The sequence below is a fragment of the Budorcas taxicolor genome, chromosome 18, assembly GCF_023091745.1.
Source record: "Budorcas taxicolor isolate Tak-1 chromosome 18, Takin1.1, whole genome shotgun sequence".
NCBI classification, from domain to species: domain Eukaryota; kingdom Metazoa; phylum Chordata; class Mammalia; order Artiodactyla; family Bovidae; genus Budorcas; species Budorcas taxicolor.
This window is the reverse complement of record NC_068927.1, coordinates 22,347,104-22,362,635: the sequence shown is the minus strand read 5'-3', so window position 1 is coordinate 22,362,635 and position 15,532 is coordinate 22,347,104.

Genomic DNA, 15,532 nt, shown 5'->3' with positions numbered 1-15,532 from the left:
CTATGGAGTTGCAAGAGTCAGGCATAACTTAGTGACTAAACAACAACAGCAACAAATTTTGTATTAATATAAATGCATGTGCACACAGAGTATGCAAAGACATTCTCAAGATGTATTTACCAAAAAGAGACTCAGTTGACTGAAATACCAATAGATGGTATGTTTAAATGCTTTCCCTGACTGTTTTGACTAGGTGTAAGATGTCATCAAGATGAGGTCATCTACAGAAACTGGAGTAGAAAGGCAATGCCAAAGAATGCTCAAACTACCGCACAATTGCACTCATCTCACATGCTAGTAAAGTAATGCTCAAAATTCTCCAAGCCAGGCTTCAGCAATACATGAACCATGAACTCCCTGATGTTCAAGCTGGTTTTAGAAAAGGCAGAGGAAACAGAGATCAAATTGCCAACATCTGTTGGATCATCAAAAAAGGGAGAGAGTTCCAGAATAACATTTATTTCTGCTTTATTGACTATGCCAAAGCCTTTGACTGTGTGGATCACAATAAACTATGGAAAATTCTGAAAGAGATGGGAATATCAGACCACCTGACCTGCCTCTTGAGAAATCTGTATGCAGGTCAGGAAGCAACAGTTAGAACTGGACATGGAACAACAGACTGCTTCCAAATAGGAAAAGGAGTATGTCAAGGCTGTATATTGTCACCCTGCTTATTTAACTTATATGCAGAGTACATCATGAGAAATGCTGGACTGGAAGAAACACAAGCTGGAATCAAGATTGCCAGGAGAAATACCAATAACCTCAGATATGCAGATGACACCACCCTTATGGCAGAAAGTGAAGGGGAACTCAAAAGCCTCTTGGTGAAAGTGAAAGAGGAGAGTGAAAAAGTTGGCTTAAAGCTCATCATTCAGAAAAGGAAGATCATGGCATCTGGTCCCATCACTTCATGGGAAATAGATGGGGAAACAGTGAAAACAGTGTCAGACTTTATTTTGGGGGGCTCTAAAATCACTGCAGATGGTAACTGCAGCCATGAAATTAAAAGACACTTACTCCTTGGAAGAAAAGTTAGGACCAACCTAGATAGCATATTCAAAAGCAGAGACATTACTTTGCTGACTAAGTTCCGTCTAGTCAAGGCTATGGTTTTTCCTGTGGTCATGTATGGATGTGAGAGTTGGACTGTGAAGAAGGCTGAGTGCCAAAGAATTGATGCTTTTGAACTGTGGTGTTGGAGAAGACTCTTGAGAGTCCCTTGGACTGCAAGGAGATCCAACCAGTCCATTCTGAAGGAGATCAACCCTGGGATTTCTTTGGAAGGAATGATGCTACAGCTGAAACTCCAGTACTTTGGCCACCTCATGCGAAGAGTTGACTCATTGGAAAAAACTCTGATGCTGGGAGGGATTGGGGGCAGGAGGAAAAGGGGATGACGGAGGATGAGATGGCTGGATGGCATCACTGACTCGATGTATGTGGGTCTGAGTGAACTCCTGGAGTTGGTCATGGACAGGGAGGCCTGGCGTGCTGTGATTCATGGGGTCGCAAAGAGTCAGACATGACTGAGCGACTGAACTGAATTGAACTGCATTGTAGAATAATGTGTAAATTTTCTATCTTGTCTCACAGGCCTGCTCTTGATAGGTTCCTGGAGGAGGATTTTGTTGGAATGCCTTGTTTCTCTGGAATCAGTATGTAGCATATGTACTTCGGAGAGCAGTTGCCTGGATACCCATTTTCAGAACCCAGACTTTACAGGCTATGACAGGTACTTTCATAGTCATAGAGCTTACCCCAAGGAGGATTTGCTCATTTGCAGGGTCTTGAGCCAGAGGGCAGAGCTACTGGTAGCTTGTGAGACCATGGTCCTATCCCATAAAAGTACAGGCATGTGGAGCTGCCTTTACAGACAGGCCAGTGCTCACTGCCTCCTGGGTGTATTCAGCATCTTTGGAGTCAGTCTCCGGTGTTGCCAGTATTAGGGAAGGCATCGTTTTTCTCAACCATAGATTGGAGTCTGAACAGTAGTAATGTAATGGGTTGCTTTCAGTCCTGCAAAAAGCCCAGTGGAAGTTGTATATTTACCTTCATAGCATCACATTACTTATTAGAATTTTTCACATGTGGACTTTGTAGGGGAAAATTAATCACAAGGGTCTACGATAAGGCCTGCTTTGTCTCTAAGTCCTTTCCAGGTCTCTTTTGTTGTTGTTTAATCACTCAGTTGTGTCCCCCTCTTTGCAACCCCATGGACTGTAGCCCACCAGGCTCCTCTGTCCATGGAATTTCCCAGGCAAGACTGGAGATGGAATGGGTTGCCATCTCCTTCTCTAGGGGATCTTCTCAACCCAAGGATCAAACCTGTGTCTCCTGCACTGCGGGCAGATTCTTTACTGCTGAGCCATCAGGGAAGCCCTCCAGGTCCCTTTAACACTCCATGAATCAGCCCAGGTGGTCCATGAACTTGATAGTCAGTCAGCAAGATACTCTCATTCCACCCACCATTTTTCTCTTAAGAGCCTAAACACTGTCTGAGCATTTGGGCAGTGCCTCACCTTGGGCAAATATGCTGAACTGAGTTTTAACAGCTTCACCCACCTATCCCGAATCTGTCGTCCTCTGGGTTCCTGTTCTTTCTTCTCCCCTCTCTCTTTCTCTTTATTCTTTCAGCTTGAATCTTTCAGTATAATTTTCTACTTGCTTTTATTTCCTATGTCTCTTCTCTGTTCTGTGTATGCATCTTCTTGTGCCTTTCCCTGGAGCTATGCATATTTCACTCTCTGTCGTTTTCTGGACTCAACTTTATCAGTTTGTTCGCTGTAAAACCCACTTGTTGTCTTCTTTCAAAAGAAGACAGTTATCTGGATACCAAGTATCAGCAATGCCCTGGTCACTGTAGGATGGCTATATTAAGCTTGCTTCTTACAGCTCTCCTTCTGATTTCTACTAATTTGATAAATCCCTGCTAGCTAATTAAGTACAATTAACATTTAATAGTAAAAATGTAAAAAGTCACTTGTACCTCTCTCAGCATAATGATAAGCAAAACCTTTTATGTTGTGATGTCTTAACAGTTGGCTGCCTCAGTGCTAAATGTTGCTTTTAATTAAACAATAAAGAATGTAACACCCTTTCTGGTATCATTATAAATTTTGATGTGGTACAACAATTTGATTCTTTAAAAATTAATTGCCTAGGAGTATGTTTAAGTAGTATTGATTATGTTGGAACCTCGTGCTGATCTGCTATACTTAACCCAACATTTAAAATATCTTTTTTTTTTCCATTATATGTTGTGATGTAAGAATAAAAGCAAAGTACAAAACAAATAGGCACTTGAATTCTAATAGCAATAAGCAATAAATGTCAGGCATCTGGAAATTATGGTTGCAATTTCATCAGAGTACACTTTGTTCTTCTATTATGCCTGCATGAATTTTGCTGCAGGCAAAATCTATTACAGATAACAGTTAAGAACCTTTCTAATCTACACAGATAGTCATGGCAAAATGCTGGAAAACTAAATGTTGGAAAATGTAATATTGCAGGGGAAAATTGACACTTGTAGAAAATAACGTGGGCCTATTTAGAACCACAAATGGTAATCATTTCTTTAAGACCATGTGCTGCAGAGGTTTCTGTGATGGGTGACCCAGGTGAAGGACACAGTGCTGGGCGTGAATCGTGTTCTGCTGGCTGTGGTGTGCGTGCACAGGTAGATGCTTATCTGTAAATTGAGGGGTGGAGGTATATGCTTAATGATTGCTACCTGAAATTGTAATTACAAAGTCAGATTGCACGTGAGAAGCCTGGGTTTTTTCCACTGCCCTTGGGTACATTGGAGAGGAATATTTCTATTCTGGGCCCAGTTGACTCCCCTCTGGAGAAAGATTAATTAGTATTCACCACTCTTGATGGCACATAGTGACCCTGGATAGTTGCTTGGTAAATTTACTAACTGAGCTTTCAGGAAATTGGCTTCTGGCTATTAACTTGAATAAATGTCTTTTCTGCACTTAACTCCAGCTTAACCTGCATTTTCTAGGTCTCAGAGCATTAGAACTAGAATTTGAAGATGCAGAGTCTGCCATTTACTTTATTATCCACATCCCCTTTTATTTTTCACATCCCTTCAATACATATGCATCATTACCATCTAGATTACTTATTTATTGTGGTGTAACCAATTACCCCTAAATTTAGCTACTTAAAGCAACAAATGTTTGTTGTCTCACAATTTCTGTGGGTCAGGAATTTGGGAGCAGTTTAGATGGTTGTTTCTGGCTTGGAATTTCTAAAGAAGTCACCCTCAAGATGTCAGCCAAGGCTGCAGCCAACTAAAGACTTGATGTCAAGCTGGAGGATGAAGGATAGCTCTTGGCAAGAGATCTCAACCCTCAGTTGCCAGGAGGCTTCCACTCATTGCCATGTGAGTCTTTCCATAGAGCTACTTGAGTGTGGCTACAGCATGGCAGCCGGCTTCCCCAAGAGGAACTGAAGAGGAAGGAAGCTGCAGTGTCTTCCTTGTCTTCTTTGCCATATTCTGTTTATTACGAGTGAGTCACCAAGTCCTATTCATATTGAAGGGGAAAATGAAATTCTAACTCTTGAAGGGTGACACATCAAAGAAATTGTGGGTGTATTTTAAAACCACTGTACCACCTAAACAAGACACACTAGCATGGGCTCCCAGGACAGACTTGTTTTCCAGGCTTGCTCAGGGAGCATCTCATCTGAAAGACCTCTTTCGCTTCTTGGACCCACATTCTTCTTCTTTCTCTCACATCTAGATAATAGCATCTCATCACTTTGAGCATGCTGTCTTTGACGGCTATGAATCATGAAGTGTGTGTGTACTTTGTTTTCTCCTCAATTAAAATGTTAGGTGTTTTAAGATAAGAGCTGTGTTGTAACTCCATCTTCTCTAGAGGCCGTTCCACGTTAGGCAATTTGATGGTGCTTGGTGAGTGAGCAGGAGAGGCCGTTGAGCGTGGTGAGTGAGAGCAGGGCTTTGGTTCAAAGGAGCTAAGGAGTCTGTGGTTGAAATCCTGCCTCCACCATTGTAAAAGCTTGGGTAATCTGTTATATGGCAGGTATTCTGTGAGAATTGTTCCACATGTAGGTAATGGGAGGAGGTGAGCTCCATGCCCTTGCATGCCACTATCTTGATCTGTTACATGGGGAACAATATTAGAACATATCTCATGACCCCATTGTGATAATTAATGAGTCAGTGCATGTTGGGAATGTAGGAAGAGATACACAAATTGTAGGTCTTATCACTGTGGTATTGATTACACTTCACCTCTTCATGGGCCACTTTTTTGTTATGTTGAATAAACTGATTTGGATCCTCCTCCTACCAAATTTCTATTTGACAAAAAACAAGTTACTTCTTTTCTGAGTCTCAGTTTGCTGATCTCTGACATGAAGGTGTTATGCCAGATAATTTCTGTGACCCTTCTGTAGCAAGATTATCTAACTCTGTTTTCTCTTATACAGGTGTAAGTACAAAGAGAAAAGATTTTCTCTTTGATTTGGGCAAGTTCTACAGAACATACTGGGTTGTATCTTATAGAGAAGAATGTTTCATTGTAATATAAGACACCTGTGTTAGGCTTGTCTGCAAAGGAAGATGGAGCCTAATAGTTTTTTAGTGTTCAGATCTCCACAAATGTCATACCATTACATCCAACTATTCCTCTGAATGTCCCTTTTCTCCCTTCTACTTATCTCAGCCAATCCACCACCCAAAATCTCCACCAAAAATGAAGGTCCCAGGTCACATGGCTAATAAACAGCAGCAGGGAGAATTGGAACCAGTTCTCCATGATTCCAGTCCCAGGTTCTTTCTGTGACCCTTGCTCACCTCCATTTGAGATGGGTGTAACATTTTCAGTGATTTAACATCAGCTAATCAGGAAGATCCCATGGAGGAGGGCATGGCAACCCACTCCATGCCTGGAGAATCCCATGGACAGAGGAGCCCGGCAGGCTACAGTCTATGGGGTCGTAAAGAGTTGAACATGACTGAGGGACTAACCCATGCTTCCTGTCCTTCCATACCTGGCCACAGAAATACTCAACTAATCCAGGGGAAGCAGTACTGAGGTCATTTGCATAGCTGGGTCAAACTGAAGGGAATTATCTGGAGTTCTTTTAGTCCCTTTTTTACGTTCAGTAGGCAATTAGCAGCAGTCTTGCCTCTAAGTGCCCACTAAATCTCAGTGGCTTTAAGAGGGTAAAATTCTTTGATATGAAAATTGCAGGGCTTCTGTGAGGGTTCTTGAGAGTCTGAACAGGAAGAGTTTTTATTTGTTTTGTTTGGATTTATTTTCATCTTCCTTTGCCCAGGTCCCCTAAGCGTAGGAAACCATTTACTTTGTGTGGCAAAGCAGGGAGGTGGCCTCTATGGGGTATACCCCATTGATTGTTGCCACTTTGCACCTGGTTGGGCCTGTGAAAAGTCCTTCCCATGGAGAGATCAGAGAGTCTTGCTCAGAGTCTGGGCTACCAGTGGGTCTCACAGCCAACCCTATTTGAGAAAGATTGGCAGGCCCAGCTGACTGGGTCTTGCCTATCCAGGCTCCCTAGTGGGGCTTTGTTATGGGTGTCTTGCTGCCTGAGAGCAGGTGAATGGAACGGAGGAGGGACTAACTGCTTCTTCATACAAATATGAGCATGAGGAATGCAGAGAGGCAGGCCATTACACCATGTGCCTGTGAGGAAGGGGGGGACCACAGGGTGGGAACCAAGAGTGGAACACACAACAGTGGTGAGGTTGGTTGCGGTGCTCGGGAAGGGGCCAGGTGCCCACAGCTGGCATTTGGGCATAAAGCATAGGCGTTCGAGAGCAGGAAGGAGATGAATGGAATGTAAATAAAATGCTTAGCATAGTGCCAGGTTCATAGAATGTGTTTAATAATTCAAATTTGTTTTTCCCAAGGAGCTTAAAGCAAAGTGTGTATATATGTGTGTGCTCATGAGCACATGTAGGAGGTGCTGGATGAATACATATTGATTGAACAAAACAAGTTCCCTGAATTACTTACTACAGAGTCAGATCTCCAGCCTGGATCATCTGATTCCTAATTTGGGCTTTACGTCTTTTGTAATTCTCAATGCCAAGCATGCCTGAGGGTGGGTTTAGAGGGGTGGGTTGGAAAAAAGGGGATAGGACATTTTGAGAAGTGAGTAGAGGCTGGCTTTCTGGAGATGTTCTTCTAGTTATGGTTTTGCCTATTTGGGCACCAAGGAAGCCACGTTATGTCTGTTGGGTTCTGTTTTCTGATCTATAAAATGGAGACTCTAGTTTATCACCTGCTTTGCATCCGGGTGGGAGGCACTGTGCTGCCCACATGTTGCATAAAATCCAGTTGAGGAGATGTACCATGGACAGATACTGTCGAGAACAACACAAGACTTTATCAACTAAATGAGGTCAGAGTAGAAAAATCTCAGTTCAGAATTAGACACCACTTGTCACTGGAAGTTGTGATGGCTCAGAATACTCTGGTAGAAAGGCTTAAATTGACTCTTGAAGAACCTCTCTAAGTGACTGTGAGAATAAGATGCTATACATTATATGAAATCCTTACAGTAGTATAATGAGCTTCACTCTTGTGAAGTGTTAAGATTACTACCCTCTTCCAGATCAATAAGATCTACCCCAAGATAATAGGTCTATTCTATATTCTTATTGTTATACCTTAAGCAAAATGTGACAGAGAGATAAGCGTGCCATTCTTTCTTTTCCTAAATACAATATGGATGATTCAAGCTTCATAGTTTAAGTCAGAAAAGTTAAAGTCCATGTCTAGATACTGCTACTTACTAGCTGTGTGGTCTTGGATGAGGTGTATAACCCCTCTAAACCTCATTTTTCTTCTGTGTATGATGGAAATATACTACCCACCTCGTAGGATTGTGCTGAGTGTTACACTGTGAAATATAAAGGGCTATCCACAAAGCTATGACAGTGTTTTTGTGGTCTGAATAGCCTATTTGGTATTGAAATGTTCTGAGCAATAGACTATATGCTTCCTAAGATATGGAAAATTCCTCAAAGGCAGAGCTAACCAACAGTATTTGACCTTTTTTTTCTGATTTCATCTTCCATTTGGTACCTAGTTAGATGACTCAGTTCAGTTGTTCAGCTGTGTCTGACTCTTTGTGACCCCATGCCAGGCTTCCCTGTCCATCACCAACTCCTGAAGTTTACTCAAACTCATGTCCATCGAGTTAGTGATGCCATCCAACCATCTCATCCTCTGTCACCCCCTTCTCTCCCTGCCTTCAATTTTTCCCAGCATCAGGGCCTTTTCAGATGAGTCAGTTCTTCGCATCAGGTGGCCAAAGTATTGGAGTTTCAGCTTCAGCATCAGTCCTTCCAATGAACACTCAGGACTGATTTACTTTAGGATTGATTGGTTTGATATCCTTCCAGTCCAAGGGACTCTCAAGAGTCTTCTCTAACACCATAGTTCAAAAGCATTACTTCTTTGGCACTCAGCTTTTTTAATAGACCAACTCTCACATCCATACATGACTACTGGAAAAACCATAGCTTTGACTAGATGGACCTTTGCAGGCAAAGTAACATCTTTGCCTTTTAATATGCTGTCTAGGTTGGTCATCGGAGAAAGCAATGGCAATCCACTCCAGTACTCTTGCCTGGAAAATCCCATGGATGGAGGAGCCTGGTAAGCTGCAGTCCATGGGGTCGCTAGGAGTCGGACACGACTGAGCGACTTCACTTTCACTTTTCACTTTCATGCATTGGAGAAGGAAATGGCAACTCACTCCAGTGTTCTTGCCTGGAGAATCCCAGGGACAGGGGAGCCTGGTGGGCTGCCGTCTATGGGGTCACACAGAGTTGGACATGACTGAAGCGACTTAGCAGCAGCAGCATCAGCAGCAGCAGGTTGGTCATAGCTTTTCTTCCGAGGAGCAAGAGCCTTTTCATTTCATAGCTACAGTCACCATGTGCAGTGATTTTGGAGCCCAAGAAAATAAAGTATCTCACTGTTTCTATTGTTTTCACACCTATTTGCCATGAAATGATGGGACTGGATGCCAAGACCTTCATTTTTTGAATGTTGAGTTTTAAACCAGATTTTTCACTCTCCACTTTGACTTTCATCAAGGGGCTCTGCAGTTCCTCTTCACTTTCTGCCATAAGGGTGGTGTCATTTGCGTATCTGAGGTTATTGATATTTCTCCCAGCAATCTTGATTCCAGGTTGTGCTTCATCCAGCCCAGCATTTCACATGATGTACTCTGCATATAAGTTAAATAAGCAGGGTGACAATATACAGCCTTGACATACTCCTTTCCCAATTTGGGACAAGTCTGTTGTTCCATGTCCAGTTCTAACTGTTACTTCCTAACCTGCACACAGATTTCTCAGAAGACAGGTCAGATGGTCTGTTATTCACATCTCTTGACGAATTTTCCAGTTTGTTGTGATCTAGACAGTCAAAGGCTTCGGCATAAAGCAGAAGTAGGTGTTTTTCTGGAATTCTCTTGCTTTTTCTATGATCCAACGGATGTTGGCAATTTGATCTCTGGTTCTTCTGCCTTTTCTAAATCCAGCTTAAACATCTGGAAGTTCACAGTTCACATACTTTTGAAGCCTGGCTTGGAGGATTTTGAACATTACTTTGCTGAGATGTGAGATGAGTGCAATTGTGTGGTGGTTTGAACATTCTTTGGCATTGCCCTTCTTTGGGATTGGAATGAAGACTGACCTTTTCTAGTTCTCACCTCCACCAGAGATGACTCAGTAAGCATAATTATTGATTAGTTTTCAACTAGTCTCCAAATGAATATTTTCTATATTTCTGTCAAAGTCCTGATTTAACCGGTTTTGGTTGTTTTTTGGTGAGATCATATAGTTTGCATATAAGGGTGGGCATCAGTGGATTCTGGCTATTTTTCAACACTGGGTCTTGAGGGAAACATTGATTTCCAGAGGGTTTTTCAGTATCTTTAGAGAGTTTTTTTGACTATCTCTCTAAAGTAGTCCTTTCCCAGCCACCATCTTCAATGTCTCCTATTCATTTTCTTTATAGAACTTATAGCTATTTAAAATCACCTTATTTGTTTACTTGTCTATTTCTCTTATGCTCTTATACAATGTAAGGTTGGTAACCTAAACGGAGATTGGAGGTGACCAAGAAATATTATGAATAACTATGAATTATATTGTGAATTAATTAATATCTGAATACAGCCATCAAGTTAGGCAATAAAAACACCAATTCAATTGTCCAGTATTCCTTTTTTCCAAGGATGACTTCCCCTACACCCAAGGGTAGATACATCTGAGCATTCCATATTTATCTTGTTGCGCAGAGTGGACAAGCATGCCAGAGATTTAACACAAGTGAGTCATTTGCACACAAGAAACCCAGCCAGAAGAGCTATTCCAAAGATCCAAAATGATGCTCTCAATCCTGAAAGCCTGAAAATCATTTCAGCCTCTGTCCTTGCTTGGGATGTGGTCAGTTACATCAACCTTATGTTTGTTTGTTTATTTGTTTCAGTAGAGCGTATCACCTCTTCAGTGCAATGGTTTCTGAAGGAGAGTTAACTTTGTTTCCCTTTTGAGGACAAACTGCAAAAAACATGTTAAGTTCTCTGCCACCAAAGTTTTAAGGGCAATGAGCTGGAATATGCAGTGACTAAACATGGCCAGGATGAGGCCCCTCAGGCAAGATGTGCTTCCCAGGTGGCGCTAGTGGTTAAGAACCCGCCTGCCAGTGCAGGAGATGTAAGAGACCTGGGTTTGATCCCTGGGTCGGGAAGATCCCCTGGAGGAGGGCACGGCAACCCACTCCAGCATTCTTGCCTGGAGAATCCCATGGACAAAGGATCCTGGCGGACTGTGGCAAGATCACCGTCAGTCTCCTCACTGCCTACATGGCATGTAATCCCTGGGACCGATCAAGTCTTTCTTAAAGATTTGTGCTGCATTTAATACCATTAAGTTAATTCTCAGTTTGCGCTTGCTTATGGTGGCAACTTCTATATTCATGCAAAATTCCTCCTTGAATAGAATTATTCAGGGTGACATTCAGAGGCTCTTTCAGAATCCTTATTGTGATATCATCTTGAATGAGAATGACTAATCTGAATAACTTTGTTCAGAGGTGTTGATTATGGACTGAAGTTTTGTATTTTTATGTTAATTTCAGGTAATCCCTTTTTCTCATGTATTTGACATTAACATAGCTGGGTAATTTTGAAATTCTGATGATTGTATTTTTAAATACACAAAACAAAGTTCCAGTGCAAGTAGGTATTTTTCACCAACTGAAAGAAAGACTTGAGTGTGTTGTAAATATTACAGAAAAGGCAACATTCTAGTCTGCTGTACTCCTATGGATTTATTTTCTGTGAAGCCTAGATCTAAGCTTTGTAATGGTGCACTCACAATACCTACCTTGTCTATCACCTCAGGCCATATTCAGTATTTCCTCACTTAAAATCCATAAAGGTTTGGATGATCACATCTCTACACATCTTGGTCCTTTGGGCATCCCTTTGATTCTTTTGAATTAAGAGATGATAGAAGTGGAAAAGGCCAGTGATAGATATAAACCAGCAGTGCCCAAACTCGTTTTCTGTTGACTGACTGTGTCCAAGTCAATACACCTGGGGATCTTTAAAAACATACAGATCCTAGGACTTCAACCCTCAGAAATTCTTATTTAGAAAGTTTGTGTTCTGATCTTGAAATCTTTATTTTTGAAAAGCTGATGCTAAGTTGGATTTAGGGGCCAATTGTCTCCAGCATAACACCCTGATTTTATAGGCAGTAAACTGAGCTCTACAAAGGACAGAGGAAACATATATGGGTGCGCAGCCAGCTAGTCACCCGTCACATGTATTCTCAGTCTCTCCATCCTGAGCTCATCACCATTCTTTAATTAGGATGACAACATGACAACTCTGTCTACAACTACCTCTCCAGAGGTCCAGCTACTGTGTACGCTTGCTTTTTGTACTATCTCGATGCCTCATTTTCTCTCATCCTTCTGAGAACACGTATTGGATATGCCTTCTCTGCTTCCCAGAATAATCACTCCTCACTATCCTTTCCTATAGAACCAAGTGTCTTTAATGACATTTCTAAGTGTTTCCCAATGACAGTGTGAATGACGGAGTCAGGAGGCTGTTAATAATTTCCACTGGGAAACTGACCCAGGTGGGGGGAGCGGGTTTCAGTCCCCATGATTTGGAGCAAGAAGATTACAGGTATACATAGGAGGGAGGAAGGCATCCTTAAAGGCGCTAAAATAATGGTTGTACATAAGTCTTCTACTTGATTCTGGGGCTCCCAGAATCTGATCATCATTACTTTGTTTTGATCAGAAGCTGAAACTTTCTTGGTCTCAAAGGGGCAACTTCTCAGTGGTAAAATGATTTCCAAATCCCATCAAAACAACCCCCCGCCCCCAAGAAAAAATGTCTGTCAAAGTCTCAGCACTTAGTAGATGTGTGTTATGGGCTCATAAAAACGAAGCCTGCAACTCCCCAGAGTACTTTCCTGATCAAGGCTTCTGGGAGGCACAGGATTCCCTCAGATTTTCTAACAGGGAATCTGGAGAAGGGTTTTGGGGTAGTTTTTCCTTTCTGAAGGTTAGTGAGGTGGTATGCATGTGAAGGTGAAGAGAGAACATGCCTTTAGGTGTGCCTGTGTGTGTGCAACTGGATGCGTGTTCCCTTCTCTCAGGAACACATGAGGCTGCTCTGCTGGCTGGGCAGGAGAGCAAGCAGGCAGGCCCACCCAGGATTTTAAGGCTCTGGGTGCTAGGCTGCCTTCTGTCAGCATGGCTGACTTCTCTCTGACGTCCTCCCGTAACTCATTCCTGCTTTGTTTGATCTCTAATTCTCAAGAGAGGTTTTGTTTTTTTTCTTTTATTTAGTTATGATTTTTTCTTCTTATCAAAGTAATACACTTAACGTAGACTTTATTTTTCAGTTTACAGCAAAACTGAGCATGAAATCAGAGTTTCCAGATACCTATGTCCCCTCACTCCCCAACAAAGCGTAGCCTCTCCCATTATCAATACCACGTAAGACTTAGCAACTGAACAACAGTAACATAATATCAATACTACGTCCAGGTTTAAGTACTGGTAACATTTTGGCTGTGTAATCTGCTCATCAGTATGTGTATGTGTTCTTGTTTCCTTATCAAAATCATATTGGGAATATCATTTTTGCCACTCTTTTCAATTAACACCAGACCTTGAAAATCTTTTGACATTCTTAAATATTCTAACAAATGATTTTCCATGAGTGCATAGTTGCACATTACATGTCTGATTGTGTTTTTTCTAACCACGAATTATTATAAACACTGGTGGCATGGACCTCCTCTGTACCTTTCCTCCCTTAGGACAGATTCCCAGGGAGGAGCTGTGACATCAGAGGACACCATGCTGTCAGACTCTCCTCACAACAAGCCAGGCCAGCCTTGGGAAGGGCCCCCGGTGCATACCTCTACCTGCAAAGAGTGAGACTGCCCCTTTATCTGCAGGCTTACCCAAACTAGATGTTTAAATTTAAAAAATCTGTTATATAAGCAATTAAAATATGCTGTCTCAATTATAAATAAAACGAGGAAACAGATCATGTCTCTCTTCCTTGTTGTTGTTTAGTCATTGTTGTTAGTCATTAAGTCACATACAAGTCTTTTGAGACATGGTGGACTGTAGCCCACCAGGCTCCTCTGTCCATGGGGTTTCCTAGGCAAGAATACTGGAGTGGGTTGCCATTTCCTTCTCCAGGGGATCTTCCTGACCCAGGGATGGAACCCAAGTCTCCTGCACTGGCCGGCAGATTCTTTACCACTGAGCCACCAGGGAAGCCTCTTCCTTCCTACAGGTCCCTAGATATTTATTTAAATGAACCTGTTTAAGATCGCGCAGCCCAGGTTCAATGTATGAGACAGGGTGCTCAGGGCTGGTGCACTGGGACGACCCAGAGGGATGGGATGGGGAGGGAGGCAGGAGCGGGGTTCAGGATGGGGAACACATGTAAATCCATGGCTGATTCATGTCAATGTATGGCAAAAACCACTACAATATTGTAAAGTAATTAGATTCCAATTAAAATTAAAAAAAAAATAAATGAACCTGTTTAAATGGCACCTCCAACACTGTCCTAATTATTGGGGCCATTAAATGAATAAGTCATTCTCTCTCTTCAAGAATGTTATTCATTAGAGTGGAGATAGGTAAGCACAGAGGATGAAATGGTTAGATAGCATCACTGACTTAATGGACATGAATTGGAGCAAACTCTGGGAGATAGTGAAAGACAGGGAAGCTTGGCGTGCAACAGTCCATGGAGTCTCCAAGAGTCAGAGATGACTTAGCAACTGAAGAATAACAACAAGATAAGCATATAACTAGGTTATGCAATGTGCTATGAATTCTTTGTATATGGTTGGTACTCAGTAACTATTTTGAATGGAGCCCTAGATGAAGAAGACTAGTGGCCTGTGGAATTGCAAAGGAGATAGTCATTAATTTTTTCTGAGGGTGGTGAAGAGAGGCTTCCAGGTGGAGGTGTCTTTCCATCCATTCATTCTCCAGCTGTGTATAAGCACTGGGCACTCTCTTTTTTCTTTTAATTTTTGGCCATGCTGGGTCTGTATGTAGGCTTCCCCTAGCTGTGGTGAGCGGGGGCTACTCTCGAGCGGCAGCATGCAAGCTTCTCATTGCAGCAGCTTCTCTTGTTGAGTAGCACCAGCTCTAGGGTGTGAACTAGGGCTTCAGTAGTTGTGGCACACGGGTTTGGTTGCCCCTTGGCATGTTGGATCTTCCCGGACCAGGGATCGAGCTTGCGTCCTCTGAGTTGGCAGGCAGATTCTTAACCGCTGGACCATCGGAGAAGTCCAGCATCAGCCCCTCTTCTAGGCACTGGGGACATGGTCACTGGGGCCAGCAGAGCCCTTGACCTTATGGAGCTTCCATTTTTGAGGTGGAAGTGAGGAGGTTGGGAAACAGGCAACAAACAAGAAAACGAAAACAACAGCATGCTATGTCAGGTATATCAGTGATGTGAAGAAAGCAAAGCAAGGGAGGGGGGATAGAGGGGTTGTGTAGGTTGAGGTGCTCTAGCAGCTGACTTAAAAGGTCAGTAGGGTTTCGCCAGGCTGGGATGAGAAAAGCATCTGGGAAGGTGCAGAAGCCTGAACGAAGCCACAGGTGGGTGGTGTGGTTCAGGGAGCTGAGGAGTGCATGGTTGGGGTGCAGCAGGGGTGAGGATGAAGGAAACGGGGTGGTAGTGGGAGATTGAGATGAGGAGGCTAGGGGCTGTGGGGTTTGGAAGGATGCCCTCCTTAGCTGACAGACCGACCAGCAAAACTGGCTCCTATCGTCTCTCCTCTACTTCCTGCTGAGCAGTTGAAGGACAAAGAGAAATTTGGTCTGATTACTAGCCCAGGGTGCCTCCTGAAATAGTATGAGGAAATATTTCATGCAGTTTTTCTGTATGTTCCTTGGCGGCTTCTCTCCTCCTGCCACCAATCAGTAGCTCCTAAAGC